The 20092-nt window shown below is 42.4% G+C and overlaps 1 pseudogene; it reads left to right on the top strand.

Annotated features, from left to right (window-relative positions):
* The first annotated feature begins 10809 nt into the window (after nucleotides 1-10809).
* Nucleotides 10810-20092, top strand: part of LOC114636819 — a 13277-nt pseudogene continuing 3994 nt past the window's right edge.

Raw genomic sequence — 20092 nt, 5'->3', positions numbered from 1 at the left:
TTGCTTCTGCTTAAAACCTAACTCAAAAAGTTGGATTTATTACCAGTGATAGTAAAAGAATAGATGAGTTAGCCAGGGAGAGTGAGGGCAGGCAGGAAAAAAAAGCACAATTTCCTTCTTTTCTGTCTTTCTGTTTCAAATAATCTGATCAAGAGTCTCCTTCACAAGAGTGCACAGGAGTTTGAGTTTATTTGATACCAGGTACAGTCAAGGTAATACCCAAGAGCAGCCACCACAATACCCACACCCCTGACCTCATTGATAGTTTCACATATGTCTTTGTCTTAGGGTTTCCATTGGTGTCAAGAGACACCATGACCAAGGTAACTCATAAAGGATAACATTTAATTAGGACTGTGTTACTTTTTTAGAATTTTAATCCATTATCAACTTGGCAGGACGCATGGCAGTATCCAGGCAGACATACTGCTGGAGGAGGTGAGAATTATACATATTCATCCAAAGGCAGACAAGAGAAGACTCTCTACTGCAGGCAGCCAGGAGGAGGTTCTCTTCAATACTAGATAGAGCTTGAGCATTGGAGCCCTCCAGTGTCTGCCTAGACATTGACACACTTCCTCCAACAAGGCCACACCTATTCCAAAAAGGTCACTCCTCCTAACAGTGCCACTTCCCATGGTACAAAAATATTCACACCATCACATTCCACTCCCAGGCTCCAATAGGTTTGTTTATGCACGTAAGTCTATGGGGCTGTCTTAGTTTGGATTTCATTGCTGTGAAGACACACCATGACCAAGGCAACTGTTATAAAAATCAACATTTAACTAGGGCTGGCTTACACGTTTAGAGTTTCAGTCCATTAACATTATGGCAGGAAACTGGCAGCATACAGGCAGGTGCTGTAGAAAATGCTGAGAGTTCTGCATCTTGATCCAACTGCAGCCAGGAGAGACTGGTTTCCAGGTGGCTGAGAGGAGGGTCTCAAATCTAAACCCCACAGTGACACAATTCCTCCAACAAGGCCACACCTCATAATAGTGCCGCTCCCTGGGCCAAACATATTTAAACCAGCATAGAGGCCATACCTAGCCATAGCATAATGCAAAGTACGTTTAGTCCAACTTCAAAAGTCTCCCGTGTCTATCACAGTCTCAACAATGTTAAAAGTGCAAAGGTGAAAGTCTCTTCTGAGATTCATCCAATCACTTAACTGTGATCTCCTATAAAATACAACATACACTACATTTCCAAAATATATTTCCATAGTGAGGAAATATTGAACCAAAGCAAGACAGAAAACCTGCTGGGCAAACTTCAAACTCTGCATTTCCGTGTTCGATGTCAAGGTGCTCTTCAGATCTCACAACTTCTTTCTCTTGGCCTGGTTCCACTCCCTGTTAACAGTTTTCCTCAGCAGGTATCCCATGGCTCTGCTTTCTCTAACATCTTGGTGTCTCAAGGCAACTTCAACTTTATAGCAAGCATGTTGTGAAACCATGACTTCAAAACCAGTTCTACCTGGTTGATTGTTATGTATTACTGAGTCCAGCTGCCAGCACAAAGTCTATCTCTGGAACAAAACTTCTTTGAGGTCTCAGAAAACACTTGCAAGAAAAATTCACCTCAGTGATGCTCATCTCTTCGTAATCACTGCTAATTCCTCAGGTCCAGCCAGCTAACTAGCATCAATTATCCCAGTAACCCTGTCTATTCTTGTTTGTCTGTTTGTTTTGGGTGGTAAAGATTTTTTTCTTTTAAAAATTCAGTGTACAATCCAGTCACGGCTCCTCTTCCTCCTTTCTCCCTAGTCCCACCCTTACAAGTCCCTTTTCCCATCATCTCCTCCCCTTGTGTACCTCCTAACCCTGGAAAATCTGATCCCAGCAGGACTAGATCCATCCTTCTTCAGTGATGCCTACCCAGGCAGTCAAGGTAGGGGATGAGGATCCAATATCAGGAAATAGAGACTGAGAAGGCCCCAGCTTCATTTCCTAGAAGACCTACATGAGGATCAAACTTCACATTTCTTACATTATGTTGGAGGGTGCTTCAAACTTTGAGAGCAAACCAGGTCCAGATTGTTTGATTCTGTTGGTCCTCCTGTGGAATTCTTATCATTTTGGGGGTCCTCAGCTGTTACCACACTTCCATTAGTGACTTGGAGCTCTGTCCAATGTTTGGCCTTGGGTCTCAGCATTGGTCAGTTACTGGGTGAAGCCTTTCAGAAGACAGTCATGTTATGCTCCTGTCTGCAGTCATAATAGAGTATCATTAGCAGTGTCAGGGATAGGTGCTTACCCATGGAATAGGTCTCAAGTTGGTCCAGTCATTGGTTAGCAATTCCCTCAATCTTTGTTTCATTTTGTCTCTACATTTCTTGTAGAAAGGATATGTTTTGGGTCAAAAGTTTAGTGTTTGGGCTGGTGTCCTTATCTCTACACTGTGGAGGGGGTCATGGCTGGCTATAGGAGGTAGACTCTTCATGTTCCATATTGTCAATGCTGTGAATATGATCATCCCTCTGATTCTTGGTCACCTCTCCTATCCTAGGACTCTGTCATGACCTCAAGATACCCCTACCCTCACCTCTGCTAAGTGCAGATTTCTATTCATCCTGGCCCTCTGGCCCTCTCTCTTGTCTCTCCACACACCCAATACTGAATGTCCCCCATGAATCTCCCAATTCCATCCTGCACACATATCCCTCCCTTGAATTCCTTCCTGTGACTATTTTATTCTTTTTTGTAAGTGTGATTGGAGCATCCTTGCTTGGGCCTTCCTCATTGTGTAGCTTCTTTGGCTCCATGGAGTGTAACATGGAAATCCTGTACTTTGTGTCTAATATCCACTTATAAGTCATAAGTCCATGTCCTTTTGGGTCTGGGTTACCTTACTCAGAATGATAATTTTTAGTTTAATCAATTTGTCTGCAAAATTTATGATGTCCTTTTTTAAATAGATGAATAGTACCTCATTATATAAATGAACCACATTATCTGTGTCCAGTCTTTTATTGAGAGGTTATCTTGTTTGTTTCTAGTTTCTGACTTTATTACAAATAAAGCTGTTTGAGCGTAGTAGAGTCCATGTCCTTGTGGCATGATGGACGAACTTTTGGAGTATATGCCCAGGAGCCCTGTATTAATTATAGGCCTATTTCTAATATTCTGAGAAACTTCCAGATTGATTTACTTTGTATAAGTTTGTACTCCCACTATCAATGAAGGGGTGTTTTCCTTGATCCACATCAACAGCATCCCACTTGAGTTTTTTATTTTAGTCATTCTGATGGGTATAAGATAGAATCTTAGTCATTTTGATTTGAATTTATCTGATGACTAAGGACTTTGAACATTTCTTTAAGTGCCTCAAGATTCCTCTGTTGAGAATTCTCTGTTTAGCTCTAAAACACATTTTTAAATTGGGTGATTTGGTTTGTTGGTGTCTATCTTCTTGAGTTCTTTGTGTATTTTGGATATTAGCTCTGTGTTGGATGTAGGGTTGGCAAATATCTTTTCCCAGTCTATAGGCTGCGGTTTTGTCCTATTGACAGTGTCCTTTGCCTTACAGAAACTTTTTAGTTTTATCAGGTCCCATTTATCATTTGTTGATCTTAGAGCCTGAGCCATTGGTGTTCTGATTAGAAATTTTCTCCTTTACCAAACCTTAAAGGCTCTTTGCCACTTTCTCTTCTTTCAGTCTCAGTGTACCTGGTTTTATATTGAGGTCTTTGATTTACTTGGACTTGAGTTTTCTGCTGGGTGATAGGCATAGATCTGTTTCATTCTTCTACATGCAGACATCCAGTTAGACAAGCACCATCTATTGAAGATGCTTTCTTTTTTCTATTATATGATTTTTGACTTTGTCAAATTCAAGTGTTGGTATGTGTTTGGGTTCATTTCTGGGTCTTTCATTCAATTCCTTTGCTCAACCTATTTGTTTCTTCACCAATGCCATGAAGTTTTTATTACTATTGCTGTGTAGTACATCTTAAGATCAGGAATGGTTATATCTCTAGAAGTTCTTTTATTGTTCACAATTGTTTTTAGCTCTTCTGGATTTTTTGTTTTTCCATATCAAGTTGCGAGTTCCTTTTTTAATGATTTTTTAAAGAATTATGCTGGAAATGTGATGGGAATTGCAATGTATCTATAGATTGCTTTGGCAAAATGGCCATTATCACTATGTTAATCCTACAGATCCATGAGCATGAGATTTTTCCACTTTCTGATTTCTCCCTCAGTATCTCTCATAAGAGATTTGAAGTTCTTTTTATATAGGTCTTCCAGTTGCTTGGTTAGAGTTGTATGAAGAAATTTTATATTATTTGTGGCTATTGTAAAGTGTGTCATCCCCTAATTTTTTTCTCAATCCATTTGATGTATGTATAGTGTGGACAACTGATTTTTGAGTCATTTTTGTATCCAGCCACTTTGCTAAAAGATGTTTATCAGCTGTAGAACTTCCCTGAAAGAATTTTTGGGGCATCTGGCTCCTGCTCTCACAGCCATTGCAGTACATTGAGCTCCATAGAGACAGCTCCGGGGCAAGCGAGAGCCAGACGGGTACTGGGCGACTCTGTGCTTCGCGGAGGAAAATCAACTAAACATGGGAAAAGGAGATCCTAAGAAGCCGAGAGGCAAAATGTTCTCATATGCATTCTTTGTGCAAACCTGCTGGGAGGAGAACAAGAAGAAGCACCCAGATGCTTCTGTCAACTTCTCAGAGTTCTCCAAGAAGTGCTCAGAGAGGTGGAAGACTATGTCTGCTAAAGAAAAGGGGAAATTTGAAGATATGGCAAAGGCTAACAAGGCTCGTTATGAAAGAGAAATGAAAACCTACATCTCTTCCAAAGGGGAGACCAAAAAGAAGTTCAAGGACCCCAATGCACCCAAGAGGCCTCCTTTGGCCTTCTTCTTGTTCTTTTCTGAGTACCACCCAAAAATCAAAGGTGAACATCTTGGCTTATCCATTGGTGATGTTGCAAAGAAGCTAGGAGAGATGTGGAACAACACTGCAGTGGATGACAAGCAGCCCTGCAAGAAGAAGGCTGCCAAGCTGAAGGAGAAGTATGAGAAGGATATTGCTGACTACAGAGCTAAAGAAAAACCTGATGCAGCAAAAAAGGGGGTAGTCAAGGCTGAAAAGAGCAAGAAAAAGAAGGAAGAAGAAGGTGATGAGGAAGATGAAGAGGATGAGGAAGACGAAGATGATGAAGAAGAAGATGATGATGAATAAGTTAGTTCTAGCGCAGTTTTTTTCTTGTCTATAAAGCATTTAACCCCCCTGTACAGAACTCACTCCTTTTAAAGGAAAAAATTGAAATGTAAAAAAAAAAAAGAATTTTTGGGATCACGTATATATACTATTATATCTGCAAATAGTAATACAGTCACTTCTTCCTTTCTACTTTGTATACCTTTGGTCTCCTTTAGTTGTCTTATTGGTCTGGCTAGAATGTATATATATATATATATGTGTGTGTGTGTGTGTGTGTGTGTGTGTGTGTGTGTATGCGTATGTTTATGTGTATGCATATGTATGTATACATACACATATACATAGAGAGATGGGGTGGGAGACAGATGGGCAGACTGGTCTTATTCTTGATTTTTATTGAAATGCTGTACATCTCTGTTTATTTAATGCAGAAGAGCTGTATCCAGGGTCATGAGACTGGAATCCCTCACCAGCTTCAGCACTTTGGAGAGCAGGCCCTGCACCTTACCTGGTCAGCAGGGTAGAGCTGGCCCTGGGATAACAGGGTTTGCTGCTAAGTCAGCACTGAGGACATAAGAGTGGGAGAGGTGACATGTTGACAGACTCAGATACTCCTCAGCCCTGATCCAGAGCTCTTAATTGGCCAAACCCTCTGATGAGCTGATGGAGTACACAAGGGGGCTCTGAGGTGGGAAATTTTGCAATATTTGAAAGTAGGCATGAGGGGAGGAGGAAGAGGAATGGAATTGAGGTCCATGATGTGAAATTCACAAAAAATAAAACAATAAAACCTTTAAATAATAACTTTTTAAATGCCTCCTTAGATCTTTAGCACTTCATTCCACCTCCTCTCAGCTGTCCCAGAACCTGTCTTTACATCACTCTGTCTGGATCATTAGCAAACAATCTCGAAACCTCTGTGCTCCAAATATGGTCAATCCTCTACAGAACCCTAGCCTCACCACAGAATTTCTAGAGTTAAACCATGAGATCTAAAGCCTCCACCTTGATTAGATTATCCATGCTCCCTAGTCCCATGCAAAGTCCTTAATTTTGGTGAGAAGTAAACAATTCAGTCTATTATTTCACTGCCAAAGGCAAGGCTTTCACTGCCAAAAAAGGGAAACAAACAATATACCTAGGAGTAGTGTTTTGTGGGAAGGTTGGGAAGACTCACAATTTCTCTCTACTTCTCTCTCTCTCTCTCTCTCTCTCTCTCTCTCTCACACACACACACACACACACACACATACACACAAACCTGCATGATCATTCAAGGCCTTACACCACCTACCATTTACTGGAATAAGAATCAAAGATGGTCATGTGCTCACAGACCATGAAATCCTATGGAGCCTCCCATTACACGTCTTAACCACACAGAACTAAAGGAGGCTGAGCCCTCATGTAGACCATGCCAGTACCCTGTAACTACCCTCCAAGTGCAGAGACAAGATTCAGACCTTACAAGCTGACCCTATTGATTGGATCTTCCTCTAACACCTGGATCCTACTCACCAGTTTTGACAGGGCCTCATAAGGGAACAAACCACAGACTTGAGGTCTTTGGCTTCACATAGCCCTCTCTCTCATGACCTTACTGACATCCCAGCTTTTAACCTTATGGGTATCACAGAATCTACCATGTTGCTGCTTTCCACTCTGTAGACCACAGTATGTCTACCAAATTCTGCAACTCCTACCTACTTCCCATGTTTGTTTTCATAACAAGTCTAGAAGCTTCTCTAGTAATGCGACAATGTTGGAAGATGAGAAATCCCAACATAATATGGAGTATCTTGACCAACCTGTATTTGTAGTTCTGCTATTCTTTGTGGGAATGACCTGGCTGACTTGCCCCCTGGCTAATTCTTTCTTAGAGTGACCAGCTAGTTCCTGGACCTAGGCCTGTGAACCTGCTAACCTTAATTCAGATAGATGGGGGTTCTCTATGAATTTTTATCCTTTCATCCCCCACTTCTTGTCATGTAAAAGTTCTAATCATAGAACTAAACTTCAGCATCTTCAGCAGCATCATAACCTCTATTTTCTTGACCTGGGAAAGTCCAATATTGTTGGCGCAACATTAAGATCTGGACAGCATTTACTCTTTCTCTAACAAAGGTAACTAATCTGTTTAAGAAGCAAAATCAGAATCAAATGGGAGCAGCGAGGGAAAATATCAGAGTGGTAATGTCTAATTCCTGAAGCATGTCCTGAAAGGCTGTTTTATGGTTGTGCTGCATGCCATCGCCCACGCGCCGCAGGATCTCTAGTGTCCTCTGGACTGCTGTGCCAGCCTCACTCAGAGGCTTTGAGTCCTTGGAGCTGGTCTCCTGCTCCCAAAGGTAGCACAAGATGAACTCCAGTGACTGGCGGTAGCTTGTCATACAGGTTCTAACCAATTAATGTGTTTCTCTGAAGGCCAAACAGGGTCAGACACCACAGGCAGCTTGGTGGCACTGAACTAGTACTTCGTCTCCCAACTGGTGTGACACACTTGGGTTTCCAGTCTCGTAGGCCCCTTTCAGCTGTTTCCAGACCTGGCGCCAGACCACTTTAAGTGCTTTCACATGGGCAAACAAAGATTTAGAAAAGACAGCATTAGGGTCATTTATTCTGCCAGCCTCAGTAAGTGACAGTGGTACCCCACACAAAATCTCAAAGGGTGTAAGCTTAAATCACTCTAGAGTGTTCCAAACTCAGAACAAGGCAAAGGGAAGGAGGGCTGTCTAGTCATTATCACCGGTTCTCCAATGCTAATTTGGTTAAGGTCTCCTTAATGGTTCTATTTATTCTCTCTACCTGTCCTGAACTCTGGGGTTTATAAGCACAATGTAATTTCCAATTAATCCCCAGCTGTGTGGTCAGTCCCTGACTCACCTGGGCAACAAAGGCAGGTCCCTTAGCAGACCCAATTACCTTAGGTATTTCAAACCTTGGAAAGACCTCTTCCAGGATCTTCTTAGTCACCATGTTGGCAGTTTCATTCTTCCTGAAAAGGTGTCTATAAAAACTAAAAGATATTTATTTTCATATTTTGCTGGTTTGACTTCTGTGAAGTCCATCTCCCAGTAAGCTCCAGGCCGGTCACCCCTCAGTCTCTTTATCATGGTATACATGGAAGGTCTTGCATTTGTTAAGGCACAAGCTCTATAGTTTCTCACCACAGCTTTCACCAAATCAGACAGTCCTTCTTCTTGTGTGAGGATTAATTTACCACCTCAGTTTTTTATTACCCCATAAGGGGTTTCAGAGTGAAAGCCCAATTTGTCCATCACTTGATGGTCATTGGTGGTATATCTGAAACTGGTATCTCAAGTATCAAAATAGTCTATGGAACCCTTAACTGCTAGAATCATTGCTACCTGGGCAGCTTTCTTGGAAGCTATGTCAGCCACCTGATTTCCTTTTGCAACAGTGTCCTGAGCCCTCTAGTGCCCAGGGCAGTGAATGATATTTCCAGACTCTAATGGGATGACGATAGGTATTCGGGCTTGCCCCCAGACACACAGCCAAAGACTTCCATTGATCATCGCCTTTCATGAAAATAGGACAACATCCCTACCAGCCCCTCCACAAGTGCATGACTACAAGACTCAGCCTCAAGAGATTTCCATATCAATGAGATACCTGAAGGCCAGAGGGCATAGCCAATTAAGCATTCTTTCCCTGACCCTCCTTCCTCTTCCCTCCTCCCTTCCTATTTAACTCAGTTCTGCCCACATTCACTTTCCACCACAACAATAAGCCTTTTGGAACCATGGACTTCCTCATGTGTTTGGGGCCGTGCCATGGGAAACCATGGAGAAGGCCTTTGACTAATGACCAGCTGCCACCACCTAATCTCCCACTAGAAGACTTCTCTATGTTCCTTCTGGGGAGGCCACCAACTCAAACAAGCTAGCCAAACCAAGCCTTGATTCAGCCAAGCGAGTGCCGTAACAAGAGTCTCTACTCGTGGGGCACTGTAGGGGTTTCTCTCTCCTCTTCATTCCTCATGGCTTCGGGTCAGCCCGTATGTTCTTGACTCAGTTATTCCATGGTCCCTGGCAGCACCTGGAAGCCCAAGGACCAAGACCGCCTACCTTCCAGTCATCTGTGGCAGTCTGGAGACCCCCACTCAGGAGACCTGCCCCCACAGGACTTCAGACTGAGATATCTCCATGCCCGCGTGGAGCCCCACAGCTTCTGCCCGGCACTGTGTGAAGTGAACTCAGTCAAATACCTGTGCTTTTGCTCCCCAGAGCCATGGTTCCAGCCGACTGTGGTGGCACACACATGAGAACCACAACAGCCCAACAGGACCCATGACCACCCACATGTGAGCTAACAACCACACACATTCTGTATCTGACCTCCGTTTTTCTGTCTGGTCATCAATACCTCCAGTATCAGAGACAGCCTTAACTGCTTTAATGAAAAGTGTCTTCTCGGGACTGCATGCTGGATGGGGTATTCAACAATAGTCATCCTGATGAGAGAACCAGCCCCATTTTGGTGCCTATGGTAAATACCACGCACGTCCATGCTGTCACTCTAATGACCCAAGTTGATTTACAAGCTCTGCACTGGGAAAAGAGGAATTTTGGTGTTACTGCTGTCATTAATTATTACCATCATTTCAGGCATTGCCAGAGAGACAACAGCTTCTGTGGCTTTGACCCAGAGATCACAATGGTAGAGACTGTCAAGTCTCTGTGTCAGCTGAGGTGCTACAGGTCACAGGAGATACTAAATCAACATCTTTATCAAACCATCTATATTTTACCAAAACAGATTGACTTACTGGAAGAAGAGTTGGACCTTGTTGCAGACATGCAATATCTATACTTGTCCATGACCCCAGGTTTCACTAAATCTTTCTGACTGCTTACCAGGTACATAATGCCATCAAAACATGACAACAGTTGGTGCAGTGTCTTAAAATTGCCCAGTCAGACAAATTCATTAACTATTCTCTCCAGTTAAGGGAGCATATAGCCAACGTTAATGTGTCCAAGGAATCTGTGCTCTCCCTGATTGCTGGTTTCTTGAGAAATGGTAGGAAAATATTAAGGGACCACTTGATACCTCATGGATATCCACTTATGCTATGATGGAAGAAATTGGTATGCTAATAATTATTTTTCTTTAAGTGTTTTGCACCGAATATTTCCAGGCAGTGCTCCATATATAAGGTTACCCTCCAGATGCTGATGGCTCTTAAAAACCCTGATTACCACTTGCACTAAGGTTGTGATCAAGGCCTGAATCGCAGAGAACCATCAGACCACCATGTAGGCTGTTCCCCTTTAATTGTTTGTGTGACATGCCTCTGAAGTGATGACTACTTGAGGGCTGGTGGTCAGTGTCGAGTAAGATCTTCAAAGATAGAACAACCAAAGACAGGTACAGTCCAGTATACTGGGAATCCTCTGAGGTGGGTCAAGAATGTTGAGGCAATGGCAACCTGGCTCTCAGTAGGATGTCAAAATCTAAAAACAAAGGGGTAGACATATAGTAGGAAGTACAGTGGCTGCCAATACCTAAACATTTGAGGCTGTGCAGCTTTGGAGGCACCTCCTGCATGAGGACCTAACTGATGATGGATCAAGAGCCTAAAACTTGGTGACTCAGACAATGACAGTTATTTGGAACCTGCTACTTGGAAGAGATGCCTACTTGGTATCAATGGGATATGATGGAGGGTACAAATGGTGCCCTCTGAAGATTAATGAAGGAAGTTGTGTTGGAGTTCTTAAGAGCTTGCTGTGTCTTTCTCACCTGCTCCTGGAGTCTGAGCTGTTGTTTCTGTACCACCTGATCTCTAACCCGCAAGGGCAGGTAGGATCAGATGGCAGACATTCCAGGGAGCAAAACAGTTCCCATACCATTCTCTATTCTGCTCTGCTGGGCTCTCAGCATTTATTCAAAAGGCAGAGAATTAATGGTACAAACTGTTTACACTAACATGAGACAGGTTATTCTTGGTATAAATATTACAATGCTGTGTCCATGTCATAACAAGACATGAGGGCAGAGAGACTAAGTTTTGAATAATATAACATTAAACTTTGTAAAGTGTACAAAATATTAAGCCTAAATGAAGCACTACCTTTCTTCCAAAATTCACCCAATGCCTTATCCTGTTGTATCCATGACATAATCTCAACATTAGGATTATACTATGGTTAAGAGGAAGGGGGAAAAACACATGGTGATTTTCAGACACATTACTTGAATTTTCCTAATCTTGACACAAATCCACCAAAGATTCTACTAATATCAAGATCTTGGTCCTGCAAAGCTGGGTAATTGGACTTTAAACTTGGGTCATTATTCTATCCCAGAATTCCTGGTAGGTGCTATGCTGTACTTGAAATAGTGCTCCTACTTTGGGGAGGTACTGTTCCTTCCCCTATAGGTATACAGATATATAGAATCATTGAGAAACTTAACTATAGTCACACAGTGGATTTGAACTCTGTTATAGCAAATGATACCTGTCTTCCAAGCATGTAGTTAAATGTGCCGTATGTGGTGGCATGCCTGTGTTTTTCCAGTTCTCAGCACCTAGTAGTGACACAGAAACACACACACACACACACACACACACACAGTCACACACAGACACAGACACACACATACACACACACACACACTCATCTAGCATGAACAGAACACAGAAAAACACACAATCATATTCATATAAGAAGTGCCCTTCACAAAAGGTGACTACACACACAGGTCAATGCTTCAGCAAATACATTGATAAAATTGAGGTGGCAAGGTCACAACCATTCCCAGAAGTCAATAGGCATTTCTTCTGATGCTCTTTTGGTCTGTGTGTCTGTTTTACGGTGTTCTTGCCATCATCTAGGGGGAGGGTAATAGAGTAGCAAATGAATAGGTCGCCAGCAGCCCAAGGAGGCACTATGATGCCACACTCTTGGACAATGAGAGACAGGATGTAGGAATAGCTGGAGTTGCATAACCTAGTGGAAAGGTGGGTTCAGCATCAAAAGTCCTATGGGTGTGTGCACTGAAACAGATTCTGGTTAGACCAGGACCATGGAGGCTAGTGTCCTGATCCTCCTTGCTGTCCTCTTGAGCTTATTTCTACTCCTGGCCAGGGACCATGCAAACGTCAATGGTCATCTTCCACCAGGACCCCAACCACTACCCCTATTGGGGAACCTCTTACAGATGGAAAGAGGTGGACCCTTAAGTGGTTCTTTCAGGTGAGACCTATATGAAGTCTTAATATGGGATTCCCCTTGCTTTTGTTTTGGAGATCATTCAGTGGGAAGACCTATTGTTTCAGTTGGGAAGATTTTTAAGGGAAGGGTGATATCATGACAAGTGATAGATGCTGATTACTAATCTGGATGACAGTTGAGTCTTGTTTTATTGGAATTCTGTAGGGTACTTTGCCTGGATGTATAGAAGTATTGAGGTGTAGTCATGGAGAGGTGTAAGAGTGTAGAATTGCTTTCTTTAGGGTTTGTCAAGTTTAGAAGAGAAAATAAAATATCAGCGGCATCAACAGGAAGGTATTCTTTTACTATCAAAAGAGATTAGCTTGAGGTGTTCTAAGAAACAGGGGAGGAGAGGCAGGATAATAGGTGAGATGGGTAGGTATGTAGGTAGGAAGGTAGGTAGGTAGGTTGGAAGGGCTATTCAGTTATAAACACTATGCACTATGCAAGCATTTAATCCTGGGTCCATCTTTACCAGTCTTTACAAGTCAAACTACATGCTTAATTGCCACTTGTTCATTAATAATCAATTAACATCCTCCGCTCTTGTTGTAGGGGACCAAACTACTTGTTTGGTACATATGTGTCAGGGGGCCTCAGTCTAGCCAATTCTTGCTCTTTGTTTGGTGATTCAGTCTCTGTGAGCTCCCAAGATTCCAGTTAAGTTGAATGTGCTGGTCTTCATGTGAACTACCTGTCCTCTTCGGGTCCCTCAATCCTTCTCTCAACTCTTTGATAAGTCTCCTGCACTCCAACTAATGTTTGGCTGTGGGTCTCTGCATTTGTTCCCAGGGTCTTTGGGTAGAGCCTCTCAGAGGTAGGTTATGCTAGATTTTTGTCTGCAAGCATAACAAAGTATTATTAATAGTGTGAGGGATTGGTTTTGCCCATGGGATGAGTCTCAATTTGTGATAGTCATTGGTTGGTTATTCCTTCTATCTCTTTTCTGTTCTTGTGCCTGCACTTCTTGTAGGCAGGATGCATTTTTGGTCAAAGATTTTGTGGGTGGGTTGCTGTCCTTATCCCTCCACTGGGAGTCCTGTGTGGCTAAAGGAAGTGGTGAATTCTGGATTCATATTCCCCCACTGCTAGGAATCACAGCCAGAATTGCCCCCATAGACTGTCTGTTGATAGCATTATACCATGTCTCTGGCAAATCCTGGAGATTGCTCTCCCTACTGCCATTTTCCCTTCTCTTTCTTTAACTCTACCTACATCTCACTCCCCACTCGACTCCTTCCAGTCTCCTCAACCACTCAGAAATTTCCTTCCATCGACCTCTGATATTTGTTTTATTTCCCCTTTTGAGAAAAATTCAAGCATCCTCCTTTGTCCCTCGTTTTTTGACTTCTTTTGGTCTGTTGATTAGAGCATGGTTATTATATACACTATAAACAATATCCACTTATAAGTGCATAAGTACAGTACCTGTCATTTTTTCTAGGTTACTGGACTGATATTCTCTAGTTCCATCCATTTGCCTGAGAAATTTATGATGTCCTTGTTTTCAATGGTGTAGTAGTATTCCCTTGTGTGAATCAATCATGTTTTCTTTATCCATTCTTTACTTGAGGGACATCTGAGTTGTTTCCTATTTCTGGATATTGTGAATAAAAGGCTGCTAGGAACATCATTGAGCAAGTGTCATTTTGGGGTGCTAGAGCATCTTACCTGTATATGTCCAGGAGTGGTATAGCTGTGTCTTGAAGTAGAACTATTACTAATTTTCAGAGAAATTGCCAAATTGATTTCCAGCGTGGTTGAAAATTGTGCTCTCACCAGAAGTGGAGGGGTGTTCTCCTTCTCTACAATCTTGCCACCATGTGCCCTGTCTTGGCTTTTTCATCTTAGCCATTCTGATGTCTGTAAGGTGGAATCTCAGTTTTGTTTTGATTATCATTTCCAAAATTACTCAGGATATTAAACACTTCTTTAGGTACTTCTTTTGAATTGAGATTCCTCCGTTGAGAATTCTTGGTTTAGCTCTGTGCCCCTTGTTTCAATTAGGCTAGTTTGTTTGTTGATGTCTAACTTCTGGAGTTCTTTTTATATTTTGGAAATTATTCCTCTGTCAGATATGTGGTTGGTTAAGATCTTTTCCCAATCTATAGGCTGTAATTTTGTCTTAGTGTTGGTGTCCTTTGACTTACAATCTGTTCAGTTTTGAGTGATCTCATGTATTAATTGTTGACTTTAGTGCTTGAGCCATTGATACAGGAAGTTGTCTCTAGCACTGATGAGCTCCGGCCCATTCCCAACTTTCTGTTTTATTAAATTTAACGCATGTAGTTTTGAGAACTTTGATCATTTGGACTTGAATTTAGTGCAGGTTGACAACTATGGGTCTATCTTCATTATTCTACATGTAAATATCCAGTTAGGCCTGCACCATTTATTGAAGACATTCCTCATTTTCCATTGTATGATTTTGTCTTCTTTGTCAAAAGTCAAATGTGTGTATATATATATATGTGGGTATCTTTCTGGGTCTTAGACTCCCTCCCCTTGATCAACTTGTCTGTTTCTATACCAATACCATGAAGTTAACATTACAATTACTCTGCAGTATAGCTTGAATTTAGGGATAGCTATACCTCCAGATGTTCTTTTACTGTTCAGGATTGTTTTAACTATCCTGAGATTTTGTGTTTCCATATGAAGTTGAGAATTGTTCTTTCAAGATCTGAATAGAGTTGTGTTGGAATTTTGATGGGAATTACATTAAATCTGTACATTGCTTTTAGTAATGATATCCCAGTTCCTGGTTACCCCCTTCCACAAATCCCCATCCCATGCTATCCCACTTCTTGGTTACCCTTATACCATGTCCCCATACCACATCAGCCCTTCCTGCTCATTTTTCCCGTATGAGAGTGCATCCCTACTCACACACACTCTACTGCTTCATGGTTCTGAACTCAAACTACTATGAGGCATCAAACCTCCCTGGGACCAATGGCCTTTCCTCTTATTGCTGTCAGGCAGGGCCATCCTCTGTTATATATGTATCTGGAGACAAAGATCCCTTTAGGTACATTCCTTTGTTGGAAGCCTAGTCTCTGTGAGAACTGGGTGGTCAGGCCAGCCTATGCTGTTCTTCCAATGGGGTTACAATCTACCAGTCCTTCTGCCAGCTCCCCGACCAGGTTCCCTGAGTTCAGTCTGATGGTTGTCTCCAAGCATCGGCCTCTGGATTGGTCAGTTTTTGCCTTGTCCTCACCATGAACTACCTCAGTTGATTCCTGTCCCCAAACACCTATTGACCACTTCAATGTGTTGGGTTTGTTGTTTGCAGACATGGTGTATCTTCAGGTGGGGTTGTTCTTGAGTTGCACTTCTTTCAGTCTCTGTTCCATGTTTTTTTCTGTTTTTCTTTTGGAAAGAAACGTTTCTGGATTAAAAAAAATACTTTGAGATGGGTGGTTAGCTCCATCCTTTGAACATGGGCCCTGCCTATCTACTGTAGGTGGTCTCCGCAGGTTCTATCTTTTATTCTCAGTGTATTACAGTTAAAGTCAATACCATTTTGTCCCTGGAGCCTCATGTTTCTCTGGTGTCTGGGACACTCCAATATCTATCCCCAGTTTCTCATCCCCTCCACTGTCTATTTTTATTTGAATTCCTGACTCTCTGTACCTCTCTCAAGTCTCTTCCAAATTCTGATACTACCACCCTTGTTTCTTCCTTCTTTTTTGTCCCTCCCTCCCTTGTCCCCCTCTCCTTCCATATACCACAATTTCCTGTTCTCCCCTCAGTGCAGGATGAAGCATCCACCTCCTGGTCTTCCTTCTTTCTATGCTCCATAAGGTTTGTGGGTTGTATCATATGCATTGTCAGCTTTGGTGTTAGTATCCACTTATTAGTGAGTACATATCATGTGAGTTCCTTTGTGCCTGGGTTACCTCACTAAGGATGATATTTTTTAGTTCGATCCATTTCTCTGTGAATTTATTGAAGTCATTGTTTTCAATGGCTGCATAGTATTCCATTGCATATATGTACCATATTTTCTGTATCCATTCTTCTCTTGAGGGACATCTGGGTTGTTTCTAGGTTCTGGGTATTAAGTAAGCCTGCTATGAACATAGTAGAGCACGCGTTCTTGTTATATGTTGAAGCATCTTTTGGGTATATGCCCAGGAATGGTATAGTTGGGTCTTCAGGTAAGGCTATAAGTGATTTAAAAATGTTCTTTGCACATGTTTAACATGTCAAGTTGACATCCTATTTAATTTGGTATTTTTAAAATATTTTTTGAAAATCTAATTCCTGTCTTTCTCATTCTTGTGTCTACATGTTCCTCTTATGCCCCTCCCTACTTGGTAGCAATTATGGATGCTTCAACCAATATGGATATGGGGACCATTTATTGGAACATGAGCAGCCAATGAGTGACTGCACCACTGAGGAAAATTGAACTGTCCCTACGTACTCTAACTGTCCATAAACTTGAAGTGGGAGCTATGATACTCTGTCATGATACCATGACTTGTACCTTTTCCCAGTAATGAGTCTGACACTCTAGTTCAAACAGTACATCTACAGTGAATCTTCAGAATGAACACAAGAGTATCATCCAGGTGTAGATCAGTTATAATCAAGACAGATGAGTTCCTCTCTTACTCCCTTGTAGTCACTATGTCCTCAGCATTCCAACAAGTGAAGTAATTATACCTGTGTGAACATCACAGAGATGCAACTGATGTAAACAAACCTATTTCTGTGTAATCAAGTTTCATTCATATCACTGATCTTAGCTGTAGCTTTTTAGTACATTGTTGCATAAGAATCCATCGAGTAACCCACCTAAAACCATAAATACATAGACATTCAACATGTGTATAGATTTTTTCCATAGAATTATTTCCTAAACAACAGAAGATACTGACAATTTCCATAGGATCTAATTTCTATTAGCTGCATGAAAATTTAAACTGAGCTAAAGGCCCCAAGAGGATGAGGGTGGGTTATTTACATAGGTGCACCATCTTATTCAAAAGCTTTCAGCATTGAAAGGCTTTGATATTCCATGGAACAATTTCCTAAAGATGCCCAGAAGATATTTATACTGCCAGGTAATTTCTGAGTGGACTGTACTGTAGACATGATTGAAAGTTAGGACCACCCCAAGGGGTCATACTTTTCCCCTTCCAAGAAACCCAGTGAAAGGGTCAGGTTTGTTTTGACTACATGTTTTCAGAGGCATTGATCAGGTTGGAGCTGGGTCACAGGAAGAATGGTTCTTAGATGAGATGCCAGGGCCACCTGGGCAAATGGAAGGCCATAGGCATGGATATAATATATATGTATGAGTGTGTGTATCCACATCCATATCTATATCTATCTATGTATTTTAAGATAGGGCCTTAGGTAGCCAGGTTGACCTCTAACTCTATATGTTTCCAAGGATGATTACTGATTCTTTGGCTTCTACTTCCACAGTGTCAGAATTATAAGCCCTTTCTCCCCTACTCTACAGTACTGGTGCACTGATTAGGACATCTTATCAATCAATACAGACTCAGTGATGCAATACCCCTTCAACTCTTAGGTTCTCAGAAGGAGAAATGTGGCCAGGGGAGGAGGTGGTTATTTACTAATCTGTTACTAAATGTTTTAACAGTTTAACAAGAACTTTTGTGCTGGCTAATCACAACCGTGTTACCTTTATGTTTGGCAGCTTCAAGAAAAACATGGAGATGTGTTCACAGTGCACTTGGGACAGAGGCCTGTGGTTGTGTTGTGTGGGACACAGACAATAAAGGAGGCTCTGGTGAACCATGCTGAGGCTTTTTCTGGCCGGGGGACAGTTCCTGCAGTTCAATCAATTTCACAGGACTATTGTGAGATATTGGACAGGGTGGAGTGAAGGATGTGACCCAGGAAAATAAGCTGCAAACATGAGGCTCTGGGGAATGCCTGGGGATTCTCTAAACTGCCTATGTAACCTAGCCACCTATGCTTCTCCATCCTATTTAGGTATAGGCTTGGCCAATGGGGAATGCTGGAAGACCCTTCGACAATTCGCTCTGGCCACCATGAGAAACTTTGGGATGGGAAAGCGGAGTATGGAGGAAGAGGCCCGATGTTTGGTGGAAGAACTGAAGACATACCAGGATAATTCTCAGAAAAAGTATCCAATTCTGTTTGACCAATGACAGCCCTCGAACAACCAGTGTCCATTACTCTATCTGGAGAAAAAGGCATCAGGCATCAGGCATCAGGCATCAGGCATCAGGCATCAGGCATCAGGCATCAGGCATCAGGCATCAGGCATCAGGCAGCAGGCAGGAGACGGCAGGCAGGAGGTCCTGATGGCTTCTGGAACACCTAAGATAGAAATCTGAGAAGTGATGGAGGAAGACTGGCACATGGGAGTGGAGTGTGCAGGGCTTGTGAATCCACACAGGCAATTACTGAACCGTTCTCTGTCCTTTCCTGCCACTGAGAGTTAACTATCAGCTCAGAGTCAGAATGGTGACCAGGGAGGAGGTGCAGTATGGAGTCTAAATACTCACACTTTACCTCTGAGTCCCAGAATCCTTATCCCAGTTGTGATTAGTCTAATTCTATTAGTGAACTTAGGCTCCCTGCCTGTGTATATGAATAGCATCACATCTTCTTTGCAGCACTGAGGGAAATTAAATAAAATGGCACAAACATCACTGAGTGTAGGTGCTGGCCCATCATATGTGCCAATGTGGTAGCAGGTGTTTCTGTTCTTTGTGTAGTGAAAGAGGCAGCCTCATAGACATGTGGCTGATGCCAATGTTCCTCAGGCCCATGACCCCTTGTCTCTTATCCTGACTCCTCATACTCCAGAACTTCCCCTGGATCCCACCTTCCTCTTCCAGTGCATCACAGCCAACATCATCTGCTCCATTGTCTTTGGAGAGCGCTTTGACTACACAGACCACCAGTTCCTGCGCCTGCTGGAGCTGATACATCAGATCCATAAACTCTTAAGCTCAATCTCCAATGAGGTCAGTGCATGGGAAGAGGGGAACTTCCAGAGCAGAGTTAAGAAGAAGATGATTTATGTGTGAAAGATGGAGCATTTTAGGGATGAAGGAAAAGCATAGATATCATTGAGAGACAAGGAGGCTGAGACCTGAGGCAGGGCGTGAGTGATGGTGAGCAAGATGCAGAGAGTTGAATGTAGAAATACAGAGCCCTACACATACATATCAAATGGTAAAGTGGGTGATGTGGGTATAGCCAGACAGTAGAAGACTTGGTTTTCATACATGTGTCCCAGCTCTTTATATCCTGGGTGAGGTGGTACACAACATGGCAATTCCTGCCCTTGCAGCCAGGGAGATATGAAATTCAGAGTGATCCTTGGCAAGACTTGCTTATATGAGACCCTGTGCCCATAAACCCAAAACCCAGAAATTAAAACTAAGACATTTTAACAATGGAGATTGTGAGAGAGTAGAGAAAATGATAAGGTAGATACAGAGAGTCGAAGAGAAAGTTTAGAGATGGATTCAGAACTTCAAAAGCATGCATATGTATAATGTACATGCATGAGGTGAGAGAGGCAGATAGAGTGAGAGAGCTAGAGCGTGAGATTCCTTAGAGGGAGAGGAGAGGAGAGGAGAGGAGGAGGAGGACAAGAGAGAGAGAGAGAGAGAGAGAGAGAGAGAGAGAGAGAGAGAGAG

Source organism: Grammomys surdaster, unplaced genomic scaffold (assembly GCF_004785775.1).
Source record: "Grammomys surdaster isolate TR1022 unplaced genomic scaffold, NIH_TR_1.0 124943, whole genome shotgun sequence".
NCBI lineage: Eukaryota > Metazoa > Chordata > Mammalia > Rodentia > Muridae > Grammomys > Grammomys surdaster.
Note: the sequence above shows the minus strand (reverse complement) of the source record. Positions and strands in the feature narration are given on the sequence as shown.